A 15,550-nucleotide genomic window follows, 5' to 3' on the forward strand; every position below is an offset into this window, starting at 1 on the left:
GGCTACGTCCCCAGAAAATAAAATCAGGTCATGATGTGGATGATTTAGCAGTAACATAATGACAGGCAAGACAGGGGTGTTTGTCAGTGTTGCTGTCATCCCCCGAAAGAAATGATGTGTGTCCTTGTTAAACTTATCCAAAACTACGTGATGCAAATGTATATAAATAAAAAGAGAGAGATTTGAGTTCTGGGTACTAGCCTTTCTGTGACATTTGCCTCAAATGAAGGCATTTCATGTTATACTCTTTTCATTTTCATGAGACAAAGTTTGGACTCAGCTTCTGATTATTTATTTTAAAGATCACTTATAGGAACATGTTTATGAATAGAAAAATAGCCACAGGTTTCAACTTGTCAGTAAATAATACTGGATACAAATTATTCTTTTCTTGGTAAAACTGATCAAAAAGTGCAAAGACTGTACTGCCAGGGCCTTGTTGCTAGAATATGAGAGTGAAAAGAGGTTAAGTTCTGGCACTAGTGGTCTTAACATCCAATTTTAGATGATTACATTTTCAAAATAAAGTTTTAATGAGTAAAGACTTTGCTCTTTTTAATACTAGTTATAACAGTTAAAATATAATTTCTTTGATAATGTATACCCAAATCTTTCCATAGTCTAAATGTAGATGCTAATGCAAATGTTTTTCAGACATATACTGAGTTTGAAATAATCTCCAACTCAGTATAATTTGCAGTATTGAGCTATTCTTCACAGAGTTCATTTTCTCTTTTTTAGTCCATGACTGAAAGTGAGAAAAGTAACCCTGGATAATAAATTTCCCCCCAAAAACCTGTATATGCAATTGCCCTTAAACATTAAAGGTAATAAAAGATTTTATATAAAAGTCTATATAAAGATGTCTTTATTACAGTCTGACACTTATATGTGTATATTAGTAAAACAAGTTCACCCTGTTTTATTCTAGAGTCTTCTTATAATTTGAGATCCATGTAAAGGCTAGTATTACAAAAAGGAAGGAAAAATCCATTTCCGTTTATTCATTTTCTCTTGACTTTTGTAATAGAATGGTGAGATTCTTAAAAAACTTGGATCAAGAACAATGGATCCAAAACTTTTCCAGATTATTTTTTCAAAGACCCTAGGTATCATAATCGGAAAAAGACAAGAACTCATTTTATCCTGTGAATGCATGAGTGTTTAAAAACACAGTTTGATACTATATATTCTATGTAGATTGGAGTTTATGATTATGAAATTGCAGTGGCATTGTTGGGGATGTACATGGTGTTAAGGCAATAAGTAACGAAGACTTTAGTTAAATGTTATAAGAATTTGATGTGTTAATATGGCAGCCCTACTGAAGTAGATCAAACTCTACATGCCCTAAAAAGTAGAAAGTAGTAGACTATACATTTAAGACCATAACTCCCTTTCCATTATAAGTGGTCCAATCAAGCAACATTTAAATGACTACTAAATTGTTTTGAAACATAAGCATGCAAAAACTAACCTTGCAGCCACCACTATCCCTTTCTGACAGGTTATAGTGATAGGTGGATATAACAAATGAGGGAAAGCAAATTTTTAGAAATTTTTATGAAAACCATAATTTTCTCTTACTTCTTGGTCACCCTGGAGTAAAATTTCTCCTGTTAAGAAAACTTCTCTGCAATATGAACCCAAGTAAGAGGAATGATCTGCCCAAGATAATGATTTTTTAAGACAATAGAGGTATGCTAAATGTAATTCTGGTGTTGTTCATAAAACTTACATATCAATAGAGAATCATAATATATTTATAATTTTTTGAGGTAGCTTTTTTAAATTCAAAATGTTAAACTGTACCCAAACAAAGCCATAAATATTTAACTAGAACACTTAGCACCAAATGCTAATTTTCTGATAGTGCCTTGAAAAAAGTTTCATTAAATTGAAAATTCCACTTCTACATGAATGTCATGTTTAGTTATCTAAAGAGTGAAAATATTCATTTTGTATATTTCTTTTCAGAAGAAAATAAAAATATTAATATTTATGATAAGAATGATGTCTGTGAGCCACCACACAAATATAGCATGCAGTTTACAAAGACGTCAGTTGGGCTCTATTTTTTACAAAATTTAATTTTGACAAGTCCATGTGCACATTCTCTGCTAATAAATTGAAGGGGAATATTATAATAAGTTAGGCAGTAAAAATCCCTTATATCTATAAAAGAAGAATAGAGTAGATAGTTATGAATAATTAATATGATATATGGCACAACTCTAACAGATACATACTTCTCAATCATCATACTTGGAGTGGATCAGTGTGCGTGGTTTAATTGAATCATTTAATTTGTCCTCAATATGTTATCAGAAAAGACAACTTAAAGCCAAAAGGACACAGCTTTGCATAAAACTTTGTAAGGTGTCATTAAAAGAGGAAATTTCTAATGCATACTTTGAAGATAGCTTGTGAACTTTTGCATAGCTTTATCTCATTACAAAATATATAGGATGGTGAAATCACTTCATCTTGCGTACCAAAATTTTATGTAGAGGTGATATAGAACACAGTTTTGAATACCTGGTTCTTCTAGGATGTGTTTATCAACTGGAAATAGCAAGGTACTTTATAAAATTTGTCGTTGGGAATATAGTACAAGAGAGAACATTTCAAGTTTATATTTTGAATAAAAAAAAAGAAATTGGTAACAATGAATGAAATCCTCCATCCAAGATTTTTAAGAGTTAAGTTATTGAAATATAAAGTTTAATGATCCCATAGTGCTAAAAGTACTGCCATTAGGAAAATGGGAGTATAGGTGACATTAGTTATATATTTTCTAAATACTTGATATTTTGGTTATATTCTTCAGAGTCAAGTAAAATATAAATATATTGGTTGTTATTAGGGGCTTTTATTCTTCCTTTCACTGCTATGCAGTGGGGTGTATAGACCATTACTAAAAGTTTATATTTATTGACTGTATTGGGTCTGGTTCAAACTATTGACCTAAGGAAGTTATTAACATCTTTCTACATTTTAGAAGTTGACATTTTGAAGTACACTGAATGAATTTCGAAGAACTAAAAAGCATAATATGTTCAAAGAGGATTCTAAGTGAAGCAGAATCAGTATCATTGAGTTAAATTTACACATTACCAATATAAAGTTATAGAAAATAGACTTTATTTTGGTGGCTGTCTACTGTTGTGTTATGTTAAAATGTTATAATTGAAATTATACTTTGTATATTTATGTGTGTATATATCTATGTGTGTGTGTATGTTTTCAGAGAGAGGGAGGGAAAGAGGAGGGGATAGAGACAACATAAATATATTTCTATTACAATTTTTGTCCATTTTGACATATTAGTTAAAAAACAAAACAGTTTTAAATTACCAGAATTTGTTAGTCAGGAACATACTTCTGAAGATGTATATTTAATCCTCTCTAAAATTATAAGTATCCTATGTCTAGATTGTCTACTATTCGTTCTGTAAAAAACAAACAAACAGGATTTATACTACACGTGGTCATATTTGGTGTGACTTTGGACTGGTTCCTTCATTTTTCTGTGACCCATCACTGAATTGAGTCTATTCAACTAGCATAGTATAGCTCAAATCAAAACATTTCTCAGATCAGTAAACTTTGTAAAACTTCTCTGACCAATCCCAGGACTACAAGCGCAGATGGGAGATGCTCGAGAAACTGAACTATTTATAGTCATTGTCAAAGAGAAAAGAAAGAACTTGAGTTAATAAAAAAAAAAAAATGGCCTGCTTCAGGGACACATACATTTCACACACCCATGTGTGAACACAAATGCACACATGCAGAGACAAACCCACACATTTATATATCTTTTAGGTTCTACCAAGTAACTAGTTGTTTTGACAGCATTTAAAGTATTACTTCTTTTTAAAAAATCTATAGTCTGAATTTGATCCAATTAAAGTCACGTGAATAGCGTTTTCAGAGTGACAGCTGTCAAAAAGGCCTGACATTACCAATTTAGGAACAATTTAAAGTGACGAGAAAGGGTTCAATTCCTTCCCTAAAATTCGCTCAGATTCACAATTAATAGACAAGCTTATAATAATTGATTACTCTCTAGGATCCCAAGTTGAGATGTTTTAGGAATATATAGCTTTTGAAACACCCCAGTAATATTCACATCATTCCTGGATTTTTCTTCTTGAGCCTTTTCTATATTCAATAGAATCTAGTCATCCTCATTCTCAGTAACTACATTTATAGATAACTTTATGCTTTGGAAGTTGTTTGGTAACATCATTGGAGATAGTGACTCATCAGAATTTTCATGTCTCTAGAGTTTCATGAGTCACTAAAACAAAATGAAACAGTGGCAACCTGTATATCACTAGATACTGGGAGTTTTGAAAATTAGTATGCCTTTGGATCAGAAAATAAAACAAGCCAACAACATGAAAGTTAGGTTGAATACGTTTTAAAAGTTAATATTGCCTTTTATAGTACCCAAAGAACTAGAATTCATTTGGTCAGTTTAATAAAATCTCCATATTCTTAAAATGAAAAAAGAATTATGAGGGTATTTTTTTCATGCACTCATAGTACAGAAATTTTAACTGTAAGATAAGACAGGTTGCAAAAAAAACTCCACAAAACAGTATTTTCTATGATACCAAAATCACTGGCTTTTAAATAAACTGCTTTAATATCCTTGAAACTGCTTGAAATGTGCCAAGGCTATGATTTATACTCCTGCTAAATGGTTTAAAAAATAATGCTTTCACTGTCAAGATCAATTAAGGTCTAAACAAATGTGGGGATAAGTCCTTTAAAAGATAGAAGTTGGACTTTAAGTCAAATCTTACATATTATATAATACCCATAAACACAAAGTTTGGGAATGAAATGATAACAAAGCTGATACATGTTAATAAAATATTAAAGTAACGGTGACAATTTTTAAAAAATCAGAAAAATTCTTTCAAAAAATACGAATAAGCTTGACTAAAAGGAAAACATTGAGCAAAAGCTGAGGCCTGGATATGAGATAAACAATAAACACATGTATAACTAAATAAGATTATGATAAAATTTGACATTATCGTTTGTACATGTAAATGAGATATCTTTGTATTTTAATATTATATAAATGGTATTTTTAAATATAAACATCAAAGTAACTGAAATCGAATTGCATTTAAATAACCATGTACAATTAAACATCCATATATTCCCCATAAATATTTCTAAAAAACTGAAGCATACATTGCACACAGTAGAGTAATATATATTATACTTTTGAATAAGCCCTGTTCTTTTCTAACTTGTTCAGTTCACATGAATTGCCTCAAAAGTAAATATTTGGGGGAGACATTAAAGTATTTAAAGAAATCAAAATAAGTTTGTTTATTCTGTCATTACCTTCATTTATTGTGATTGCTTTCTGAATTTTCAGACATCTACGTCACCATATCTTGGAAGGTTATCATCTCCCCCTTCAATTTTTTGTGTATGTACTGAATTTTCAGACTCAGAATTAGGGGTAAAGTTGTAATCATTAAACCTAGCAAGAAGGTTCATTTTTTATTCTTTTTTTTTTAATATAAAGTTTTTTAGTAGAAGAAAGTAAGGCACAGTAAACATTTTTATCACTTTGGTTTAAAAGAAAATTTTAAGGTAAACAAAGTAAATATAATAGCAAAACAAAATTTTCTACACAAATTTACAATTTTAATTAATGTTTTAATGGTTGGAATCATCGAATCTCATTGAATTTAAAAATTAAAATGTATATTGATTTTTATAGTATGTTTGAGTATTTGACAAGAGAAAAATAAATATAAATGGATTTGTTTAAGAAAATTCACTCTTAAGGTCTCTGTAAGCAAATTTATACTTTCAAATGGGAAAATAGTTGTGAATTAATTCCATTTTGGGGTTATTTTTAAATTTATAGCAAAACAATATAACACTGAATTTGAAATAGCCAAATGATATAGACAAAGAGGGAAAGTGAAATTGTTTTATTTTGGAACGTTAATGTATAATTTATATTCACTGTATATTTTTAGTTTTAAAGAATAACAATTGTTGTTTTGCTATCTTCTTTTAAAATCAAGCATCGTCAGATAAAGCATTAGAATTATACTTTATTTCAATTTATTTAAAACTGTTTGAACAATTTATTTATTTAAAACTGTTTAAACAAACAAACAAAAAAACAAGCAACATTCCTTGGTATAAATTCTATGTTTACTTTTTCAGTTCCTCCCTCTTTCAAGTCACTTTCCTGAAACATTAGTTCTTTAATTTTTTCCTACATATCTAATTATTTGTGGTGATGGGAATTTTTGAAAGTTGATTTTTTGGTTTCTTTTAACTAACTCGTATCAAATACATTTATATTCAAATAAAGTCTTGAAAACATTGCTTGTTTGTTTTAGCATAAATTTGATCATGATGCATTTCACTATTAAGTATTTGATATTTATAAATTTCAGTTGACATCAACTATGGTTAAGTGTTTCAAATAAGATTTAAAAAAAAAAAGAAAAAAAAGAAATTAATTACGCCTGAGTCTTTTTTAGAGTGGTCTCCACAAATGAAAAATTGTTATTTTCTTCTGTGCTTATAGGTCTGTAAAAGTAATAGCAAAGAGGTCAGCCTTAAAATACTTTTAGGTTGATGGTCAAACCACAGCATGGACCAAAATTGCATTGGTCCAGTGCTTAGATCAAGGGGTGAAAAAGAGGTCTCAGAGATTTGAAACTGACTCACTTTACTTCTGTAATATTGGACAAGTAAATATAAATCTGACCTTTCTGTGATATAATTTTCCACCTATTGAACTGGGATAAGAACTTTCTAAATAACTTGTTGAAATGAGTAATGAGCTACTATTCAAAAACCACTCTGAACTCCTTAAAAAAAAAACTTCAGTGTAAATATAAATAATTATTAGTCACAAGCCCTACTGTCTACTGAAAAATGCAAAATACAATGTGGCTGTATTATTTTCATTGTTATTATTATTATTATAATGATGGTTATAATACTCCCTGATGTAGAAACAAGTGTTGTGGTTACATTTTTACTAAAATGAATAATAAACCTGACCTTTCAGTCCCTTGTCTGAGCTGTAAATATTTCAGTAATACCTCAGGATTATAAAATACTCCATTGGCTGAACATATTATTCAATTTTAAAGAAGCAGCATTTACAATTCTTTTATTGGTATTAACTCTAAAGAGGAATTAGCATATAGAAAGAACTTATAAATTTCCAATCTGATTATGTTTAGAGTCCTTAGGTTCATTTTCTTAACAGGTAGAGGCAGTTTTAATTTCCCCAAAGTGTTTATTCATGACAAGTTGGAATTTTTAAACAATATACAGGGTATTCTTGAATAAGAAGTTAATATGTGATTTTAAGAAGACCATTTCTCTAGAATGTATATTTGCTTAAATATAATCTGAACTCTTATTTTTTGCATGAGTATATTATACAATTACTATTTTTGTCCCAATATCTGTAATATATTTTAATTTGAAATGTATTTCTTTTTAAATATCCCCATAGAATATGTCTTGTTACTATTGTGTGCTATGTAATAGAAGGTATCACTGGATACATGTCCTTAAGAAAAACAAAACAAAACAAAACAAAACAAAAAAACAAAAAACAAACCAAAAAAAAAGCCTTACAGACAAAAGAAAAATGGCAACTCTGCTAGAGAAGACTACACATTGTGTTCTTTGTGATTGGAAAGACAAAAGTAAATTTTGGATTCTGCCGGTTGTTGAATATGTCTCCTCCAAGTATGCATTTTGGAACTAGGGAAATAACTACAGGATGGGTCTGGGCCCGTTGAACCCACTGTGAAATGGACCTGAACTAAAAGTCCATTAGTGGCCTCGAGACCCCACTCTGACTAGGGGACCACAGCGACGTTTTGGATCTCCAGGAATTAGTCACTATAGAGGCAGGTTCCAGCCATCCTCCAAAGATCACTCTACTTTCCCCAATGCACAGTCAGCTTAGTAAGTAGCTGTATGTCCTCATGGGGAAGGCAGGGATAGACGTCTATGTGTTTGATAGTTCAGTAGGGTCTTTCCTCAAGGCGATCTGACCTGCCATTCATTCAGAAGGCTCTGGATCTGTAAACTGCCTCCTCTGGGAACTGCTTATGATGATTCAATATATAGAGACAAGAATTTAGGAGATTGATCACATACTTGTTTTTTTTCTCAAGTACTTTTTAAAAAATATATTTTATTGATTTTTTTACAGAGAGGAAGGGAGAGGGATAGAGAGTTAGAAACATCGATGAGAGAGAAACCTTGATAGCTGCCTCCTGCACACGCCCTACTGGGGATGTGCCCGCAACCAAGGTACATGCCCTTGGCCGGAATCGAACCTGGGACCCCTGAGTCTGCAGGCTGTCGCTCTATCCACTGAGCCAAACCGGTTAGGGCTCCTCAAGTACTTTTAAAAAATTATCTTTATTGTTGAACGTATTGCAGGTGTCCCCTTTTTCTCACATTAATCCCCCCTCTTCCCCGGGCCTGCACCCCACTATTTGTACTTTTTATCTAAGGACACTGTGATTAAGTAGACAACATCATATGTGGCTTTTGAATTGAACTATTTTTATTACTATTTTGATAGTGTTGTCCCTTATGATAACCAGGCCTATCTTGCCTTTGGCAATGAAGTGCTGGCACTAGGACCTTGGCACCCAGGGATCTTCTCCCTTTGCATTTAGGGATGCCGGTTCAGTGGTAGCTGCTCCAATTATAATTTCTGATCTATGGGAAAGAGTAATAACAGAGATATTAATCCTGATATTGCCTTTCTCAGTCTCTTTCCCCTCTCCAGTTGCAAGCTTATCAATCAGGTTTACATCTTGAGACATGGTCTATAGTATTCTAATCAGATTTTTTTTTTTTTTTAAATTGGGGAATCACTGCTTAGATCTAATCATGAAACTTGACAGATAAAATATGTAAAATGTAAATGTAAATTTTTAACCTTTTGCAAATCGTAATTCGTTTTGGCTCTCTGTCTACTCATGGTCTGTCTTCTCAAAGGACTGGAGAAAAAGAGAATTTTAAATTACTCTTTCAACCCTTTGGCCCTTTAACTTTGGGATAGCCTCGGGAATGTGTGTGTAATTCTCCACTCAAAACATGAAGATTGGTGAGGACAACAGCATCCATTCTCTCTCATTGCATTTCTTACTGAAAATTCTTTTATTAATTTTGTCAGTCTATTTCTATTCTATTAATGCTAAATAGTTAGATACATATTATTTTGAATTATGAACAAGTATAATTTTATGGGTCAACTTGACATTTTACCTTCTAATTATAAATGAATACTTCTAAAGAAAATGTTGAAAGCATGAGGTTATTTATAAAAATAAATAAGATAATTATAAAATATTTCCATCCTGCAGTAATGGAAATCATTTAAAATCTGCTACATTTTCTTCTGTCATATGCATATGTATGTCTATATGGATATTGATAAAAATAACTGGACATTGAAAACAGTATACATATATTTATATACTATAACTTTGAAGTTCAAATTTTGAGATGATTGCAATCACTTTTTAAATATTATCTTTTGAAATTACATCTTTAAGATGTGTCATGTTTTACTTATGCCTTCCTTTTGTTAGACATTGATGATGCTTTGTTTCACTGTTATAAATATTTCTTAATTAACTCCTCATCTAGATAGATTACTGGAAGAGAAAATTCATAGTTAAAAGAATGAAAGCTTTAAAGTTAACTCATGTTAACAAATAACTCTCTCAAAAATATATTTGTATTACAACATGCATTGTACAAGAGTCATCATTTTCCCATCTGTACAGCAATGTTATTTTCTCTTTTTAAATTTAAGAAGTAGACACATTATATATTTAATGTTTAATATTTATATTTTCAGATTTAGTGAAGTTGATTTTTTCTGTATATGTTGTATTATCGAATTTCTTACTTTCAAATATGGTATATTAAGTCCATGAGTCTACTATAAACTAGTTTTCTTTAATAGCTTTTTTTTTAAAGGTTTTTCCCATTCAGTGTGTAAGTAAACACTCACTGAATTTTGATCATTTCCTCTGTAGGCTTATTTTTATATTTAATTCTTGAAGCTACCTAAAATATTCTTCAGTATATCATGTGAAACAGACCAATTTGTTTTTTCTTACTAAAACACAATTTTAGTCTGTTTTACCTAATATTAATGTAATTTTTATATATCCATATCATTTTTGTGAATTCTGTATTCTTCCCATAATTCCCTCTATTCTTGTATCAGTATTATATTTTTACACTATTAAAGTTTTGAAATAAATTTTAATTTTTATAAATCTGTTATTTCTACTAAATGTCATATATTTAAAACAATGATCTCAGTCATTCTTTGCTATTAGTATTTATAATAAAATTCTACATGTTTTTCTCTGTCTTTTTGTTTCTGAACATATACATACACAATTTCTTTTGACTGAGATTAGGTGGTTCAATGAATCCGAAAGGAAATACTTAAATTTCTACAGTCATTAAAAGGAATGTTATGGATGTTATGTTATAAAAATTGCATAAAGCTTCATTTATATTACCCATTTCTTACATCCCCAATAAGGATGAGTTGATTTGCTTTACTTTAAAATTCTAATACATATATAAGAACATATATGTGTATATATGTATATATAATTATTATCAATGTTTTCACCAAATCAATTCAATACACATTAAGCTAATTTTTGGAAATTTCTAGTTAAAAATAATTTTTTAAAGTTGGAAATGTGTTAACTTTCTAATCGTTCCTTTTTTATTTACTTAATTTCTACATTTTATTAATTAAAACTTCTAAAAAATATTAAATAATTTTGGTGATTAAGAACTTATTTTTCTCTAATTTTAACAGACTGCCTCCTGTGATTTTATCCATCTTGTCATTTTATTTATTCGTTCACTAGGTTATCAAAAATGTATTCTGTATCTATATTATTAGTAGGTGTTGACATGGGACTTATTGCTGTATTTACAATAATGAATAAAATATTTTATTTTAGGTAAAAATTGATAACATTTATCTTACCTATAGTTTTATTTATAAAATAAACATCAGGGCGTACTAGAAGTTTTACTAAAAAATCTCTTTTTGGCATGTTGTTATTCTCTTTTTGCAAGGCGTGTCTTTTTTCCCACTTTTTAGTGTTTTTTCCCCCAAATATATTTTATTTTTTCCTCATATATATCTTGCAAAATTTCCAAGGTAAACCTTAGCTTCACACACAGAAATAGGAGAGCTCTTTAAGAGCTGTCACAGAATCAATCACAAGAATGATCAGATTCTGACACTGGAAAATAAGCTTGTAGGTTTTAGTTATTGAAAGTATAAATTATATATTTTTATTTCCTAACGTTACATGTTACTTGCCTTATTGTAGTTCCTTTCATGACAGTCTTTCTTAAAACAGCTCTCACTGAGTTTATTTTGTTTTGTTTACAATTTTAAAATCTCTCTTAATAAGGTGGTTCAATTGTATGTCCTTTTTATCAGTAGTTATATTTAATAATTTATCTTTTTTCTAACCAAAATAGTTAAAATATGGTCATTTTATTTTCCTTGAAATTTAAAAATATCTACTATTTTGTAGTACCTTTTTTGGACATAATACTGAGAAACATTATGAATTTTATCCAGATTTGTTTTCCTTTTTGTGTCTTTGAATCAGACTGTTAAAGGATAGTTTTTTAGAATACTCATTTTCTTGAAAATGTTGACAATATAAAGACTTATTTTATGTAATAATTACTATTCTTAAACATCTTCTCTAGTTATATATTTGTTCATTCAATTACTATAGACCACTGTACTAGAAACAATAAGTGAGGCAGGTGCATTCCTTTGAACCCTGCTTTTATAATCCAGAATAAAATCATTAGATCATTACATGCACGTTTTCCTTAAAATTCCTTAAATATATAAAATTCCTCTAGTTTTTTTTATATTTTAGTTTCATCAATTTATTTTTGTTCATAATTGCCAAAGCTTTTAAGATTTATTGTTGTTGTTTTTTAAATAGAATTTGAGGAGAATTACCTTCAACTTATAGGGAATTATTTCAGTATTCTATTTCCTAAGGTATAATATCACCTACACCTGAAAGAATCCCTCCACTAATATTCTTTGACATTCTAACTAATTTTACCTTATCATTCTTATATTGCATTTTGCTTTCTGATATATCAAAATTATTTCTGTGATCTAGATCAGGGATTGGCAAGATATTTCTGTAAAGGACCAGGCAGTAAATATTTTAGACTTATGGGACATATGATCTCTGTCACAACCACCTAAATCTGCCATTGCAGCATGAAAGCAAGCATCTATAATAATAAAAGCGTAATATGCTAATTAGACTGGACAGCCAAACGATCTTCTGGACGACCTTCTGGACAAAGTTGGGGCTGCGAGGGCCGAGCCCGTTGCACGAATTTCGTGCATCTGGCCTCTAGTAGAAAATATATAAAGGAAGGGTACATCTGTGTCCCAGTAAACCTTATTTACAAAAAATGAGTAAGCTGGATTTGCCTCATGCCTTAGTTTGCTGATTCCTAATTTAGGTAATTTTTATAGGCTTTATACACACTGGATTATCATCTTTCAAAAATAAACCACATAGAATTTTCTCCTTACCTGATATCTTCCTCTGCCTTATTCCCCTCTTCATAGAAAATCTTTCCAAGAAATTCTACAGCAGTCCACCATCTTCTTCAACCCGCTCTAACCTGTCTTCAGAGCCTATCAAGCATCAAAACAGCTCTTGCTAACGTTACCACTGACCTTATTATCACTAAATGGGATGCTCTATTTTTACTCTTTGCTTTACTTTGATATCTCAGTAGCATTCTGCACTTGGTCTTTTCTTCCTTCCTTAATTGTTTTCCTTCCTGGAGTTATATTCTCCGACCATTCCTTCTTTCTTTCTTTTTTTCTTTTTTGTTGAAAGTATTAAACATGCCCTCTCTTTTCCCCATTGACTTCTCCCATCCTGCCCCCGCTCCCCATCCCAGCCTTCACCACCCTATTGTCTGTGTCCATGGGTTATGCCCATGTACATATGAGTTCATTGGTTGGTCTCTCCCCCCACCCTTCCCCTGCCTTCCCTCTGAGGTTGGATAGTCTTCTGTGTCTCTGGATCTATTTTCGTTCATCTTTATTTCTTCATGTTCCTTTTCCACATCCCTTTAAAACTCAAATTCCTTTACCTATTTTCTTTATGGCTGCTTTTTTTTCATATCCTTATGGCTCCCTCCTGTACCTCCTCTTATGCCCTATACATTTATATTCATTCTCTCTTTCTAACAAATTTACATATACAGCATGCATTACCATTTACATACAGAGAATAAATGTTATTTCCCTATTGCTTGACCTCTTCTCTGAGTTCTGACATGTATACCAATTTTCTGTTTGGCATCTGGTTTCAAAACTAAGAAATGCCAAACCACACCACAGCTTTCTTTCCAAGCTTGTTTTCTTTCACTAGTTCTGTCTTGTGAATGAAGCTATACATTTCTGCAAGTCAGAATCATAGGATTCCTCCTTGACCCCATCTTCAACCTCACAACCCATAAGCAATCTACTATGAAGCTTTGTTGGGCTTTACCTCTGAAGTATCTCTCAAATCCACCCATTTCTCTCTAACTTTACTAGTGCCACCTTCTTGTCCAACTTAGCCTCCCCATATCAGCTCTTGCTCAGTTGGGTTTATTTTCTGCACTGCTTACAAAGGGGCATCGTTCAAAATGAAAGCTGGGCATGTCACCCTCCTTTATTTAAATCCATTTAGTGGAGTCCTGTTGTTTTTAGGATGGGAACTAAAACCCTTAACCTCAAAAATTCTGAATAATCTGGCTCTGCCTTCATAGATTCTTCTCACTTCATACTCCTCTTGATCGCCAGTATCTGTCCAAGGGAAACCTTCACACTCTCTACACTGGCTTCCTTTAATCCACTCTTATTTGCCTTGCTCTCCCTTTGACAACATCATTGGATAAGGCAGCCCTAGAATGATACATACTCCACTTAGTCATCTCGCATTCATCATCTCCTAGGGAAGTCACTGCAGAAACACTTGCATTGTCAAACCACACTATTTTATTCATTATCACTACCACCTTTTTTTAACATAATGATTTAACTAATGTCCTCCAATTCTATTTTTTTTATTTGAATCTAATTTAGCTAAGGGAAGGTAATAGATGCTTGCTTTTGTTTGACATTATACCTCCAGTGCCTTGTTTCGCATCTTCTATAGAATAAAAACTTCATAAATGAAAAAATAAATGATCGCATTTTTAAATTTTACTTCCATGCCTTTAAAAAAATAATAGACTCTCTTCTTTGAAAAGTTTTTACACATTTTTATCTTGAAAAATTAGTAAGGTTATTCACTATTTAAAGTATAAAACTATAAATTAACTTTATGGTATGGATTTGGGAGTAGCACATTTTTAAATATACATTTTTCTCACTGACTTTTTTCATTAATATATGCTCAAGATTACAAAATATGTAAGGGCAAAAAGAAGGAAAATACTTTCAAATAACTTTGATTATCATTTTACTAGCATATTTGTATTTTTGATACACAAATAAAATTAATAAAAATAATTTGTTCCTGATATTTTAACTAACTCTATAGTGAGTATATTTATACATTTATAATCAACCATCTGCAGCATAATTTCGCTTAGTGGATCATATCATTTTACGTGGGGCCCAGTGCTGTTTGGGTAATTGTTTCAATATTTTTGGAATGAACAAACATAAGACAACCACCTGTGCAATTATATATTTATATTTCAACCCATGTTCTCTATTTCAACATTTAAAAGAAATTAGTGGTGATTTGTTCCCTAAAGATTTAATGGTATTTTGTTTTTTTTAATATTCACCACTTTGACTACTAATGACACATATAATTTCTTACATTTGTTTGACCTTTGTATACGTATTCTGTATTATACGTTCATTTTTGTCAATTTATAATTTTATTGACTTAAAATAGGTTTTAAATGTGTGTATTAATCCTTTAGCTTCTATAAACAACACAGATGTTTTCCTCAGAGCTTGTAATTCATCTTTTAATTATTTTAGGTGGGCTTTTGGTTGTATAATTAGATAATTAATTTCATCATTTCAAATTATTGTATATTTTATTTTATTGTTTCTGCATTTTTGTATGGTACAAAAATTATCTCCAAAATATTAAATAAATATTTATTTTAATTTTCCTCTAATAGGTTCATTGTTTTATTTTTGGCATTAAAATCATTAATTCTATTAACTTTGTTGTCAAAAATTTTACCTGTTTCCCAATCTCATTTGTCATTTACTCACAGCTATGAAACGTTTCATTTGTTAACTTACACAGTATTAAATACTTATATATATTAAAATTTTATGCATATGTATTTATGTGTTATGTGTATAGATTATGTACTCACACATGTTTTCATATATATACAAATATATATGAATATACATTCTCTACTATTAAAC

General features: G+C 30.5%; 1 protein-coding gene across 1 annotated transcript in view; it reads left to right on the top strand.

The window, feature by feature from the left end:
* Positions 1-15,550, top strand: part of LRRTM4 (leucine rich repeat transmembrane neuronal 4) — a 697,721-nt gene that overhangs the window by 4,998 nt on the left and 677,173 nt on the right. The window lies entirely within an intron of this gene.

This window comes from Myotis myotis, unplaced genomic scaffold (genome assembly GCF_014108235.1).
Source record: "Myotis myotis isolate mMyoMyo1 unplaced genomic scaffold, mMyoMyo1.p scaffold_m19_p_14, whole genome shotgun sequence".
Lineage (NCBI taxonomy): Eukaryota > Metazoa > Chordata > Mammalia > Chiroptera > Vespertilionidae > Myotis > Myotis myotis.